This window comes from Orbicella franksi, chromosome 10 (genome assembly GCF_964199315.1).
Source record: "Orbicella franksi chromosome 10, jaOrbFran1.1, whole genome shotgun sequence".
Classification (NCBI taxonomy): Eukaryota; Metazoa; Cnidaria; class Anthozoa; order Scleractinia; family Merulinidae; genus Orbicella; species Orbicella franksi.
The window spans coordinates 7,508,462-7,522,954 of record NC_138154.1 but is presented as its reverse complement, the minus strand read 5'-3'; positions in this window follow the sequence as shown (position 1 = coordinate 7,522,954).

The following is a 14,493-nucleotide window of genomic DNA, read 5'->3' as shown; positions in this document are numbered from 1 at the left end:
TCAGTTTTTGTAATATCTGGAATAATGAAGGTCTTGGTAAGTGTTATCAGCCTCAGCCTTCGGCCAATAACACTTACCCTAGCCTTGATTATTCTGGATATCGCAAAAACCTCACCCAAGAATTGTTTATTAACAACAAAGAGAGCCTGCATTCCTGTAGTTCACAGCTGTGTTCTAATGTGCATTCACCAGGACTTCCATGTGCTCCAGGACTGAGACGTGTTGGCAGCCTTCACATCGATTACAGCCTTAACAGGGGACTTTGTTTTGTATGGGAGCACATCTTCAAGCATTCCCCCTTTCTTCCCTCTCCACTGTTAAATCAGTGTGACAGCTGCCTGTCTCCCCATTCGCAGCTCGTGGCTTGGTCTGGAAGATTTGTCAGCCGTGGGAATGGTCTTCATCTAGGAGCTAGCTGCCAATAATTTTACAGTGGAAGCTCCTGGATGTCTCCGGCACCCAACCTCCATTTAGCCGAGTTCAACTGGACAAATAGGACTAATATTGTGGATTTTTTCCCCAGTACGTAAGATTGCCAGGTTTAGCAGCAGCAGTAGCTGTAGTCATATTGGAAGAGGTATTGTCAGTCATAATACTTTCTTGCGTGTATTAATGCCAATGGTCAATGTCATTGCAGTTATCGTTGTCACTGTTATGCAACATCGGTTTGCACTATTTCTATATACTACAGAGCAACATTGGCTGAAATATGCTCTAATGCGATGATTGGATAGTTCAGTGTTTGTGTAAATCAAGGAACTTTACCTTGGAGGTCTGTAAGTACCAATGCTTCTTCCATGAACTGAAAAGTCCCAGTGGGCAAACGCCAGGCAGATTTTTCGATGCGCCGAATTCAAACCCTGACTTGCACTTGTTCCGTCATTGCCCAAGTATTTTTCAAATTTGCCATCCAACGCCACTTCCATCATGACAACATTTTTATCATCTTCAGCATCTTGCCTTGCCAGAATGAAGCACAGTATAACACTGAAGAAAAATGCAAATGTGTATCAGAAAAGTACTGTGGATATATCACATCTATATTTAACTACTGAACTACTGAACTAGTTGTTACGAGTTTCATCCAGGATACCTTTCGTCATCTGTTTGAATTGTTTTGCTAGATGTGCAACAACCACCTGAGTTTGCACTTCCTGAGAAAGGTAGAGCCACACAAAGTACATAAGTTCTCTCATACTGGAGGTGTAACAAAGTTCTCAGGAAGGGGGAAACGACCCCATAAACACTTTAGAACAATACATTATAGGAACAGAACATAGCGATGTACTGGTCACTTTTCCTGAAGATGCTCTGATGCATTCAGTTTAATTTTACTAGTGCTTGGATTCACAAATTTCTTGGGTGGCTGTATCCCAAACCCCCTCAAGCTGGTCTTGTATTGGGTTGTCTTTTCATGTCCACCAAGAGAACGCAAACATTCTTGTCATTTTCTTCTGCGTACCCCGCAACAGACCAAATGAACCTGCTCAGAATATTGTGCTGCTATTTAGTAACAATGTTAAGTTCTGTCATGGAAAAAAATGTAATGCTTCAAAATAGATAACGACTAACACTCGCGTAATTAATAGGAAGACCAATGAAAATGAGTTCCAATAATACTAGTTATCCTTAAAGTCCACAGTCATATCTGACTAAAACTCAAACAGACCCATACCTTCATGGCCATCTTGCGTAGATTCCGCCCTTTTTCATTCGCCTGGTCTTTTATCGTGTTGATGTAATCCTTGATTACAACGTCATCTCCATTCTGGATTCTTATTTTCTACAGCTAGCTCTGCCTTGAACGCCATCCTCATGCCTCCAACGGTGAATGCTTCCATCGATTCTCGGGTAACGACCAAGTAGCTCAAGGCCTGCCACACTGCTGTTGTGACATCGAATGTCAGCACTCTGTACATGGTCTCTAAATGGATTAAGCAAAACACCGATTTCACTCAGTTCTTCTTTTTATTTGTCTTAAAGTTTGCAATTGAAATGTTCACTTAAGGTGGCTCTGTATCATGTTAATGAGATTTAGCCACAAAAATCGTAGTGAATAAAATTCGTACTGATTGCAAATGTAGCCAATCTGGAGCATGAATGACAAAATTTGACCGTGAAAAACTGTTGTTTGTCCAATCAGCAACGCAAATGACAAAATCCCACCAATGATGAATGAATGTACCAAAGAGAACGTCATCCGAGAGCCCTTGCACAAAAACCTGCAGGCGTTTAAAAATGACAGCGGGAAGGTTTGCTTTTTTTCCTGAACGAGATGTAAGATGATTAAAAGATTTTTGAAAACAGGAAAATTTAAGATATTTCAGCCGTTCAGCTGAATAAATACATTAGCCAATGTATCATCTCCGTCTGCACTAAAACTGAAGTACTTAGTACCTTGTATTTAGTACCTTGTTGGTTGTTTGTGGCACCTGCTTTTGGGTAAATGCTTTTACCAACTTGAAGCAATTTGGTTTTGCTTAGCTCAATCACCGGTTCTGTGAACCATAAAGGTATGTTATTGTGAAGTTACCTCAGTATGTTACCCCATAAATACGAACTACGAGGGCTTACCTTCTGCACTAAGTGTGGTAACATTTGAGGTACTGTCTGGGACAGAAATCGCTGATTTTTGGGAACATGTCGACATTCCAGACCTGCAAATTGGAAAGACCAATCGAAGTGACACCATAGTTTAAACATACCTTAATAGACAAATTCTTTGCATAGTTTATTCCCTTTATTTTCCATGTGCAGGGATATCTGTGATTTCAATTATGCTAACGGGGATAGCGCAGAGATGGTGCATGTAAAAGACAATGCGTACATCAATAAATGTATGAGGCAAAGATGACGGAAAATGCACATCGGGGACAGGGGGGGGGGTTGGATACTCTACCAAGGTTTCTTGGAAGAGCCTCGGCCCCAAGGTCCAACCCCTAACCTTTTCGTATGCCATTTTGACAACAGAGTTGCCCATTTCGGATACCGTTAATTGACAAAAAGTACCCATTTCAAATGCTATCACAACCGGCCAGTATTAGAAAGAAGTCATGAAAAAGGAAGGTTTCTTGTCATTTTGATGTACTGCTAAAGAAATGAAATTATACAGACATAAGATGTGTCAGATCGAAATATGTCCGTGCCCTTTCATATACCTCAACTTGTAAAATCCATACTGCTGAAAGAAATACCATGTCGAAATAAAGATTTCGCCTTACCTTACCATTTCATACATATTTCTTGAGATCTGAAAAAGGTACCAACTTCGACCGCAGCCACTCCGAATAGGCCATTGTATAGGGAGTAACCCCCGCCCGCCCGCCCCCGCACCGGCTAGCACATGGTTTCAAAAATTGTATTGTACCCTTTGAGGAAATATTTTATTATTATTATTTTTAAACGGTATTGTCATGGAACAATAAAAGTCTTTGTAGAATGTGCCACGCAATTTATTGCCTGCACCTTTGACCGATGCTGGTTGCAAAGGAGGCTTGCATAAGATAAACATAACTCACCCTCTCAGTTTTGAGCCAGAGGCCACAAGAGATGCGTCTGAAGGCCAAGATGTCTGACTGAGGTTTCCATACGACTTATCACTCAGCTGAAACAATGACAGGGAATAATTAAAGCTGCCATTAGATATATTGTTTAAGTAGGCAAATTATGATGATGTTGAAGCCAAGAGAAAAATGTTTAGTTTTAATGCCAGCCATATCTTACTTTTAAGTAACAAAAGTTGAAAGACGTTTTGTTGAAAGTATAGGTGTCATCTGTCACCCTTGCTTTGCCGTCCAATAGGAAGAGATCAAGATTCTTCACGGAAACCTCCTCATATCTGGACTTGTCAATCTGCAGGAACTCTCGAGCACAAGTTTTCAATACATTTTCCAGCGTTGCCACCTTCCCAAACAAAACCTGTTTAAAAATTTAAAGAAAACCACCTATTTGGAATACAGCTAAATGAAAAGCCAGAGGGGAGTTGACAGTTATTGCGAGGCGTATATTATACTGTACTCTTCATTGTAAATCGGAAAAGGATTGCATCCAATGGAAAGGTAATACTCAGGTCACGAGATTGCACTCTAAAACCTAGTCAACAATTACATCATGAGCTTGAGATCTCTATAAGGTGGTAGTTGTCAAGGCCAAAGGCTACTAAAATTTTCTTAAGCTAATTATTTCCAATTGTTTTAGTGCATTGTGCTCAACTTCAATTTACGTTTTAGAAAAATTGTGCAGACTGAATTGTAGTCAAATAAAAATGACAAAATGGACTAAGATCGCTGAGAAACAAGGAAGCTGATATTGAGTGAGTAAACGGAAACCTGCTTTGTCCGTCAATGTCCATGTAGGTCTTCTTTTTTCCACCGCGCAGGTATCTTGGTCGCTTGAGCTGAATCTTTATTGACTATGTATGAATGAAATCAATGCATTCAATCGTGATCCAGTTACAAAGGAAATAAAGTCATAAATTCCAAATATAGTGTATGGCAGATAGTACCTTACGATAAGCTGGGGTGTTTGGGGCTCGCGACCATTTCCCTTTTTTTCTGTACGCCGGCACTGAAGCTGGTGTCAGTGGACTGTTTTTGTTTACACTTGTTCGCTTGGAGCATTTCACTAAAACCTGGAAATAGATAGACCAAAGAAAGACAGATGTACAAGTGAATGTCTATATGTATGACATTTACAAAAAAAAACCGCACATGTCAGCCATAGTTTCACTTCCATGAAATCAGCGTTGCGTTCATTGAAAATATCCAATTGATCTATGCAAGTGGCATTCAAGGTACAATGCAACCTCGTCAATACAGCCTGTTCAATGAGTCCATGTAGCGGAAATAACGGTAATAAAGAGGTGGGTATTACATGAAATCTTGCTTCTCTTGGACGAGATGAATTGTTGGTAGGACAGTTGATACTCTCTTAATGGACACAATAGCATGCTCGGCAGCTCAAATTTGTGACCTGGACCCCTTCAAACTCCTGCGCAAAGTGTGTTTTTACATATTCTCCTATGCGATTCCTGTAAGCGAACAGATGCTGGACCGTTTCATTAAGCTCAACCTACACTTTTTTTAATGTCGGAAGTACCATGAATGGACACAGAAAGGAAACACCCTATTAGCCTCAATCTTATTTTCAGTAAGCGGACTCTTCTGTGCTCATAACAGTGCAATATTCCAGCCATCACACAGCTACAGAAACTTTATCTACAATCTGTGGGTCTCTGACTGTGAGAGCTCGGTATAGTGGTTCAAATTTGCTAATCTGTTCCATGAATAAAAATAATAGATATTCATAAAATGAATGTATTTCATTTTTCGTCAAGAAACTAAACCTTGCAAAACCCAGTAACCGGAATGTTGTTTCCACTTTATTGGAAATTGTTTTCGAAACACACACACAAAAAAGGTATAGCAGGCTTATGTACGTGTAGCTTTTTGTTCAGACGTCCCAGCACCGTCTGTTCGCCCAGCAGAGGAAGCCGCCAATGATGTCTGAAAGGGAGTTGCTGCGAAAAGAAGAGCGAACATAGAAATAAACGCCACCTTTCTGTAGACAAGCACAAAGGGGCTACCCCAGGTTTTCTAAAAGGGGCAGGAGCTTCATCTTGTCGGAAATAAATTAAACTCCGGCCAGAAACATAAGTTATATAGCCATTCAGAACTCATGCGCATGTCATGTTTAAGAAGGCAAAAGTTAAGTACAAACATTGGAAAATACGACCGACTTCTGGATGTATCTTGTGGGCAGGTAAACTTCTATTCGGTGAGGTGCTCTCAATCAGGTAGCCTTTTTAATGACAATTTAATAACAATGACATTTGAAATTATTATGTAAAATATTAGAAATTTAAAACTTGGAAAGGGGAGAATCCGGAGGCCTTGCAACACGCCCCTCGAAAACAGGATAACAAAAAGAGTCATTCCATAGATCACCTTACACCGCGACTCTTCCTAAACCTTTGTGCTCTTTGGCAAGGTGACCACAAGTGTAGCAGTCTCTCATATTTGCTACCTGGACAAACTGCGAGCACTTGCACACTTCGGAACCCACACATCCTGACATCGCCCCCTGAAAATATGAGGAGAAAACATGCAACCTTAAAAGTTTCGTTTTTTATTGCGACTACTACAACGTCTTACACTAATTTAACTATTAAAAATCATGTAGGTAACCAATGGGTTTCCAACAAATTATCCATTTAATGAAGCTATAAGTTACAAAGGCAACAGATTTGTGGTTCTAGTTAGGTGTCCGGGATTCTCCACTGCTAGATGACACGATAATTTGCAAATAATTTGCACTAGTGGCCTTGCTCGGAGTAGTCGCACTGTCAAAGCCTCCAATTTTAAACGCAACTCAGTGTATCTTCCAAAAGTATCAAGTGAATAATTTGTAGCATTCTGTAGTGTGTGCATCATAGCTGTTTCACTAATTCAGGCTTTCGTGTTTGAGTGAAGATTTTTACAGCGATAGAAACCTTATACCTTTTAAAATCACGATAGCTAGAAATATACCAAATGTTGCATGCGAGCTCTAGTTGGCAAAAGAGGACAACTTGGAAGGGACCCATAATTTACTTATGTGCATCGAGGAAGGACACGAACATTTGCTGCATTTGTTTGTGTCTTTTGCTTCTCGGTAACCCAGACACGTGCACAGAGTACAACAACCCCTTAACACCCGTTTGTGGTCAACAGTTGCAGCTAAAGAAGAGAAGCAGTGTTATATGGGAACTGTTCACAAGATAAACCCAAAGAGAAAGGCGAGAAAAAAAAAAGAAATATCAATTTCCCCTACCTGAAATCTTTGTATTTGCCATGTTATTCTCCCAAGTAATAAGTGAACAAACAGTCATAGCATTGGTGTTACCGAGATGCGTGACTATGCTGAATGAACGGGAAAGCAAGACCAAGCAACAAACACGTGATGAATACTGCCAGCAAAGAATGATGGTCTACACTAAGCGATTTCATTTACATTTTTGTTTTTGTTTTGTTTTTGATAAATTGCATTTTTGTTTTTTTGTTTTTTTTACTTTTGTTTTTGTTTTGCTTTCTGTTTTTTTGTTGTTGTTGCTGTTTTGCTTTTTGTTTTTATTTAGTAATTTTTTTTTTGTTTTTGGATTTTGTATTCCTTTTTTTTCAATTTCACATTTTTTTTCCACTGTTTGCATTTTCGTTTTTGTTTATCTCAAAACCAAAATCTGAAAATGAAAAAGAAAACCAAAAAAAAAACAAAAAACAAAAACTAAAGTTAAAAACAAAAACAAATACAAAAATGAACGTTAAGAAAACAAAAAGCAAAACAAAAACAAAATTTACTTAAAACAAAACAAAAACAGACGTTAATAAAAGCAAAACAAAAACGAAATTTACCGAAAAAAGAACAAAAATGGTTGGTGACCCTTCTGGGCTGCCATAATGTCACGCACCGCCCATCAGATTAATAAATTAACCCTTCTGCGCAATGTACGGGTCTCCATACATCTGCATGTCCACTGATCCCAGAAGTTCAAAACACAACAAATCATGCCGATATGAAATAAAATCAACACAACCTGGATCACAGATCTATGTTACAATTGATCGCTACTTGTTGGCCATTATTATGTTTAAATGAAAAAAGCCGAAACAATCTAGTTACCAGTTTGAGAAACGCGAGCAGAATGTGATTGCAATGCATGCCAGGAAGGGTTTTTACACCGTGTGCGCGGGAAAACATGGCGGTCGATACAAGACAAATTTTATAACTCTAAAAGCAGTTCTTGCTTTCCAAACTTTGACGCTAACAACACTTGGCAATTGGGCCACGACTCGCGAGAGGGTATTTTTCTTGGGCAAGAACTGCTCTTGGACTTTGCTGCCTGGCTCGATCTGACTTCGAACGCCAATAACGCGATTACAGTATATCAGCTGCCTTCGAAGTTTCAGAACACAATTTGATTCTTTAAAACATGCTGATGACTTACGGGTTTATCGAGACTTCATGATGCCTCTCAACCACCAGGCAGGCATACAAGGTACGTTAAAACAATGCTTAAGATATTAGTTGACAGAGCTCTAATGCGGCACATCTCTTTTTTGTTTGATGAATTTCGTTTGACACTCGATCGATTCACGTGTTGTGCTCACTTCGCAATAACCGATGTAAACAATCTGTTCCCAGATTTCCACTCTATATATGCTGTGAGATTTGATTTTGACTTCATACACTATAAACAGTCTGCCTGTTTGCTGTTCAACAAATAAACTCCTAAAGACATGGCTAGGAAAAGCCAAGTATTTTTGCATATGTTATAACTCGAAAACAAAGCAAAAACCAGTGACAAAAATACAGGGCTGTATTTTTCTATTACATTGAAGACCATATGCAAAAATTCAAGCCCTTTAGCGAAATTTTTTTTTTCACCCAAATCGTCACTTAGCATGGTTTTGCACTCACCCCTTCAATTGTAAAAATTCTAGAGGTTGCTTCTTACTCGAATCTTAAACAACTACAGGGGTAGCAGGGTGTGAGATGATAAGTGATTTGAACTTCACTTGGTAGATTCAAACTGATTTAATGACAGATCAAGTCCATAGATCTAGTTCACAATACATAGGAACTGAAGAAATCGTGAAAACCAGTAGATCACAAGTAGTGGTTGCAGATACGAATAGGAGTAGTAGTCGTACAAGTAGGTTTGAACTGAAAAGCGATAGTTAAGAATACGTCCTGCTTAGATAAGGCATAAAATACAAATCTAACAGGATAGAATGATCGTAATAAACTAACAAGATCATAGCGTGAAACAAATAGATGTGACAATTGATACTTGAAAGTAATAAAACTGAGACAATAACAACTCTTGTCATAACAAACGAAGATATCAACGGCTATCTTGCAAAACAGCTAAATGTAGCATGAAAGAATCACAATTTGGTAATATGACAATTGGACTAATAAAGCAACTTAATAATAAGCCTTAGCAATAGTAGAGCTGTGGAAGCGATTTTAACAAAACCTAGATAAACTAAATGAAACCTTTTCGTGCTAACGAAAAGACTAACAATTCACAACTTCGCAAATAACTACAGCAATAAGAACTTGCGTACTTTGGTTGAATATCCACTTGACGTCATGTTGTAGCTGGTAGTCATGAATCTGAGCTTGATTCCATGCTTGAAGGGCTTCGTGTAGCTCCTTTTCACCTTTCACGAAGTTGCCTCTGTTGTCTGACCTTATTTGTTCTGGGCATCCTCTCCTTGCAATGAAATGTTGAAGAGTGTTGATGAAAGACTCAGTGTCTAAAGAATAGACCACTTTGATATGGACTGCACAGATAGCCAGGCACGTAAACAATACACATCTCTTAGCAGTTGTCCATCCGCGATGAACAGTGAAGGGACCAAAACAGTGGACCTCTATATTTGTGAATGGTGGCTTTGAAGGTGTTATTCGCTCCTCTGGTAGGCTTGCCATTTTCTGTTGCATTACTGGGGCTTGTCCTCGCTGGTAATTGAAAGATGCACTGACTATGTTGCAAACACTTGATCACGCCCAACAATCCAATATTTCTTTCTGATCAAAGACTGTGTACTGGACTCCAGAGTGACCAGAGGCTTGGTGGTAGTGGTTGATGATTAACTTGATGATGTGATGCTTTCTTGGGAAAATTACTTGGTGTTTAGCATCATTCTCAATTGGTGCTTGATTCAGACGTCCTCCTACACGGATGGGGCCATTTTCCAAAACAGGTTCCTGTGGAACCCTTCCAAACTTTTTTTCTTTTCAGAAATACAAGAAGGAAGCGTACACCATCAGGCATTGTACTATGCACAAGATATCTTAGTTTTTCCTCAGAATACTCAGCAGGAGTTAATTCTTGCAAGATCATTTCAGCATGCTGACCTTGTTTGTAGGATTGAACTTGATACTCATCACCACTTGCCCTCAGTAAAATGTGAAACATCTTGCTAGTTTAATTCTTCAGCTGATTCCGATACCTCACTAGTATATTCATAATCCTTATTAGAATTCTTGTCAGATTTTCCTTCACTCTCTGTTTCATTACTTTCATCTAGATTCAGAGTGTCATAGTGTAAATAGGGACTTTCTCTTTTCCTTTTACTTTCTTTCCTTTCCCGTAACCTCACAAGGAGTTCTGTTGCACTTAGCAAGTGGATGTTTTTTAGGTGTTTGGCGAAGTGCAGCGCCTTTTTACCACAACCGGGCAACGTGCAAGTGACACACTACCTGCATGATTTAGATGAAAGATGTTGCTGTTGGTCAATTATGGTTCATGTAATACCTTTGTGATACTTTAAAAGCTGGTCATTATGCTGCTTTAGCAATTTACCAATCTGTGGACAGCCCTGAATTCAACAAATATCACTTTTCCTTAAAAGGTTAATACAAAAAATAGTTATTGGTGCACAATTTCATTAATACTTGAGAAATATGTGAAAGCTTCTTATTTTACTAGATAACTGCAGAAGTTCTTGTGTGCTCATTAGCTAATTTTCCTTGTCAATTTATTAGCAGACATGCAAAGGAGTTAATAACCTTCTCCCTTTCCCTAAGTAGTCTAACTACCACCACAGCTACTTTACAACATTCATAGTCAATAATGGGACAGGGACACTAAAACCTGACCTCAACTGTGTAGCATTTAAAACTGCTATTTTGCAATTTAAAACAAATCTCATCGAAAGAGGGTACCCTGAAACTCTCGTTACAACAACTCCAGCAGAAATTATATTAGGAGAGAAAACCTGCCCTACAACAGAAACGTAAACAAGACAGGCAATTGTTGCCTTTTGTCACACAATATCATCCATCAGTGCCTAACTTAAAGCAAATACTAATGCAGAATTGGAATTTAATTCAACAACCATCGCTTAGAAGAATATTCAAAGATCCCCTTTTGTCTCGTACAAAAGGGGCAAATCCTTAAAGGATATACTCATTAAAGCAATGCTTTAACTGGCTATTACACATGGATGGGAGTTGTGCCAAGCTGTCACCCCATTGTTATCAAAATCTATTGTTCTTCAATTTATTTTACATGGTAGCTGTTAGCACGGTTTAAGTTCAATGAAGTGCCAAAATTAGAGACTGCATCGTGATATTTTGGTAACCAAGTTAACCATAATTGATTAATTACAGGTTAATGCACACAGCAAGTGAATTATCAGGATTTACCTGCAATAATTCACTAACAATGAATGAGAAATTTCAGTACCACACGAGGCTTTGCTGATTGCGGTATTGAAAATTTAGACTTCATTGTTAGTGAACGAGTACAGGTAAATCCCGATAATTCATGAGCAAAGAGTGCGTTAACATTTATATTATTCAAATTGAATACACTGCACAAAGAAACACTGCCCTGAAACAACTATATACTTGGTAAACCAGACAAAATGTTGATTTTAAATTTAATACATTTCAAAGATGACAAAAAATTAATCATAGTTTTTACAAAATATATCCAAAAATACATGAACATGGTAGTTAAATAAACACTGAATGACTTCAAAAATTTTAAAATGACTTTCCTAAAAGATATAATCAGCATAATGTCTTACTCAGTGTCTCTATTGCAATAGGTTTGAAACAAACATAAGCTAATCAACTTACTTTTTTGTAATGTTTATGTTAGTTTGACAGTCTTTGAATTCTGCACGTAAAAGGAAGTTAAGCGTTGGAGAATGGTTTAAATTAGCCACTACATTCTGTACATTGTGGTTTTGACTGTTTTGTGCAAGATTTTTGATGTTACTCACAGCAACTACTGTGCCGGACGTAGACTCCTTCGGAGTGGAATCACGACCAACTCTAGCAAGAATATTGGAGGATTCTTTGTTCTTTTCCACGCTTAGTCTATCACAATATGACTTAACACTACTCTCCCTTCTGTGGCCTGAAGTCTGCACAATTCAGTGAATGGGTTCTCCAGCTTCATCTAGAGCAGAGATGGTTGTAGATCTAACAGAATGGTTTGTGTAGACTTTGCCCAAGCTTGCAGCAAGTAATACTTCTTTCATCATGCCACCCAGTTTATTCACTCGGTGAATTTTCAAACCATATCTTGATGCTAGAGAGAAAATTTATCTTTGGTTTCTGAAGCAATGCAGTTTGGTTAGGATTTAGGACACTCTGAAACTTTTTGAAATATTTCACAGGACATTTTGACATTCCAGTGCTGAACATTTTTGGATCACTTTCATCTGTTTTATCTCTGATACTGCTTGGTGGTTTTTCCTTTTTTCACTAATAGACATCTCCACATATTCACCGTCATTTGGATCTTTCTTAATGACAAAACTATCTGGTGTTAAGGATCAAAGATTTTCCCTTCCATGGCAACAAAAGTGAAGGCTGATGTTGAACCAGTTCATGCAAAGTAAACTTATTGGTTTTGTTACTGAAAACTTTTGTCTTGTAGTACTTTTGGATGTCTTTGGGAGAGATAGATGGATGATGTTGAACTTTTGCAAAGCCTTGAGCTTTAAGCTGTTTTAGTTCAGCACTCAGGTATTTATCTGCAATTTTAAATTGCAGATCTGATATGATAGAAACGTTATAAAATGTTTGAGTAATTGCACGCGCTGTGATTGGTCAGTTCGAGTTCATTATAGCTCCATAAAGCACTCTGCTTACGTCACGCGCGTGCATTATAACTCAACATATGCACGCAAGCTACGTCACGAAAATTTTGCCCTGGACAAAATCTGAGAATCAGCTAGTCCATCCGCCATTATGGCTGAAGAATTTCCACGGTTTCAACTCGGGTTCGAATTCCTGAACGCCGAGAAAAGTAGCAGCGTTAAGGAGTCTCAAAATAGGCACCTGTTCCAAAGAAAAAACGGTTTGCAGAACTGACAGAAGCGGAGAGAAACTGGCTTTTGGTGGAAACGCAAGCAAAGTCTACGAAGAGCTCGACAAATTGGGCAGTAAACGCTTTCAAAGGTATGAATTTACGTAAACATGACTACAATCCAATACACATCTCAAACACTAAAACTTAAAACCTGTTTTAATTTAAAAGGCAGAATGACGAAAAAAGCATATTACAATGCTTCCTAAATAATGAGTTATACTGGCTTATCTACATCTTTGTCAACAAAAAGCAACATTTCACTTGTTTATACAATTAAATGTTTTCTAGCAGCTGTTGCGTATATCATTTAACAGTTAACCACTCGAAATACGCTTGCAACACTTAAAGGCTGAGTTGGAAAAAATGTTTTCTTTTCCTAGAATGGGGTGCACAAAAAGTTCCTGTGCTGCCAAAACTAGAGGAAATGAGCGACGAACAACTTGACAACAGTCTGTCACAGTTTTATACAGAAGCACGAAGCAAAACGGGTGAAGAGTACAGCAAGTCATCCTTAATTACGTTCAGAAATGCAATAGAGAGGCATTTGAACAACCCACCTTATAACAGAAGTTTGAAGCTAAATTCTTCAACGTTTTCAAATTCCAACCGTATGCTGAACGCCAAAATTAAGAGCCTGAAACAGCAAGGGAAGGAAAATGTGCAGCACAAAGAGGCCATGCCAGTTGACGACTTGCAGAAATTGAAAGCTGGTCCAGTATTAAGCCTTGCAAATCCATGGTCTTTGCTGAGAAACGTGTGGTTCCATGTTGTTCTCTACTGGTGTAGAAGAGGTCGTGAAGGGCAGAGAAATTTGAAGCCGACGAGTTTTGCATTTGAAGTAGACGAGCAAGGCAAGCACTACGTTACTATGACCCACGACAAGACCACCAAAAACCATCCCGGTGGACTTCAAGACCGATCCAGCTTTGAGAAGACGGCTCGTATGTACAAAACAGAGAGTGAGAACGACGGCTACCGAGCGCTGAGCTTGTATATCTCCAAGCTGAATCCGAAATGCGAAGCCTTATTTCAGCAACCTCGACGCGACTGGAATGAATCCGCCATCACACCCGAAATCTGGTACAAAAACCGCCCGCTTGGTGTCAACACTCTTGGAAACATGATGAAAGAAATAAGTACAAAGGCCAAGCTTTCCAAAGTTTACACAAATCACTGTGTTCGGGCGACAGCGATAACCTTGTGGTCTCAAGCCGGTTTGTCAGATTGCCACATCTGCCACATTTCGGGACACAGAAACCCGAATAGTCTCCAGCATTACAATTCTCGTCCATTGTCTATCCAGCTCAGGAAATGTAGTGATGTCTTGTCTACTGCTCTACAAGGGGCCAACCAGACAAAACAGAAATCTCCACAATCTCCTCATTTGCACACTTCTTGAAAAGTGAAGACGGACGATTGTCATGTTTGTTGGCAACATGCTCCATAAAAGATTTCCATTTGGCTGTCATCATCTCCTGGAAGCCCTCCTTGGTGGATGTGGCACACCAGTAGAGATGGTTGCATACTTCGTTTACCCAGTCAGCTATTTTCTCACAGCAATTCCCTTTGCCCAGGTGCAGCATTGTCTTTAATCTACCCATGTGCCAGATTTATTT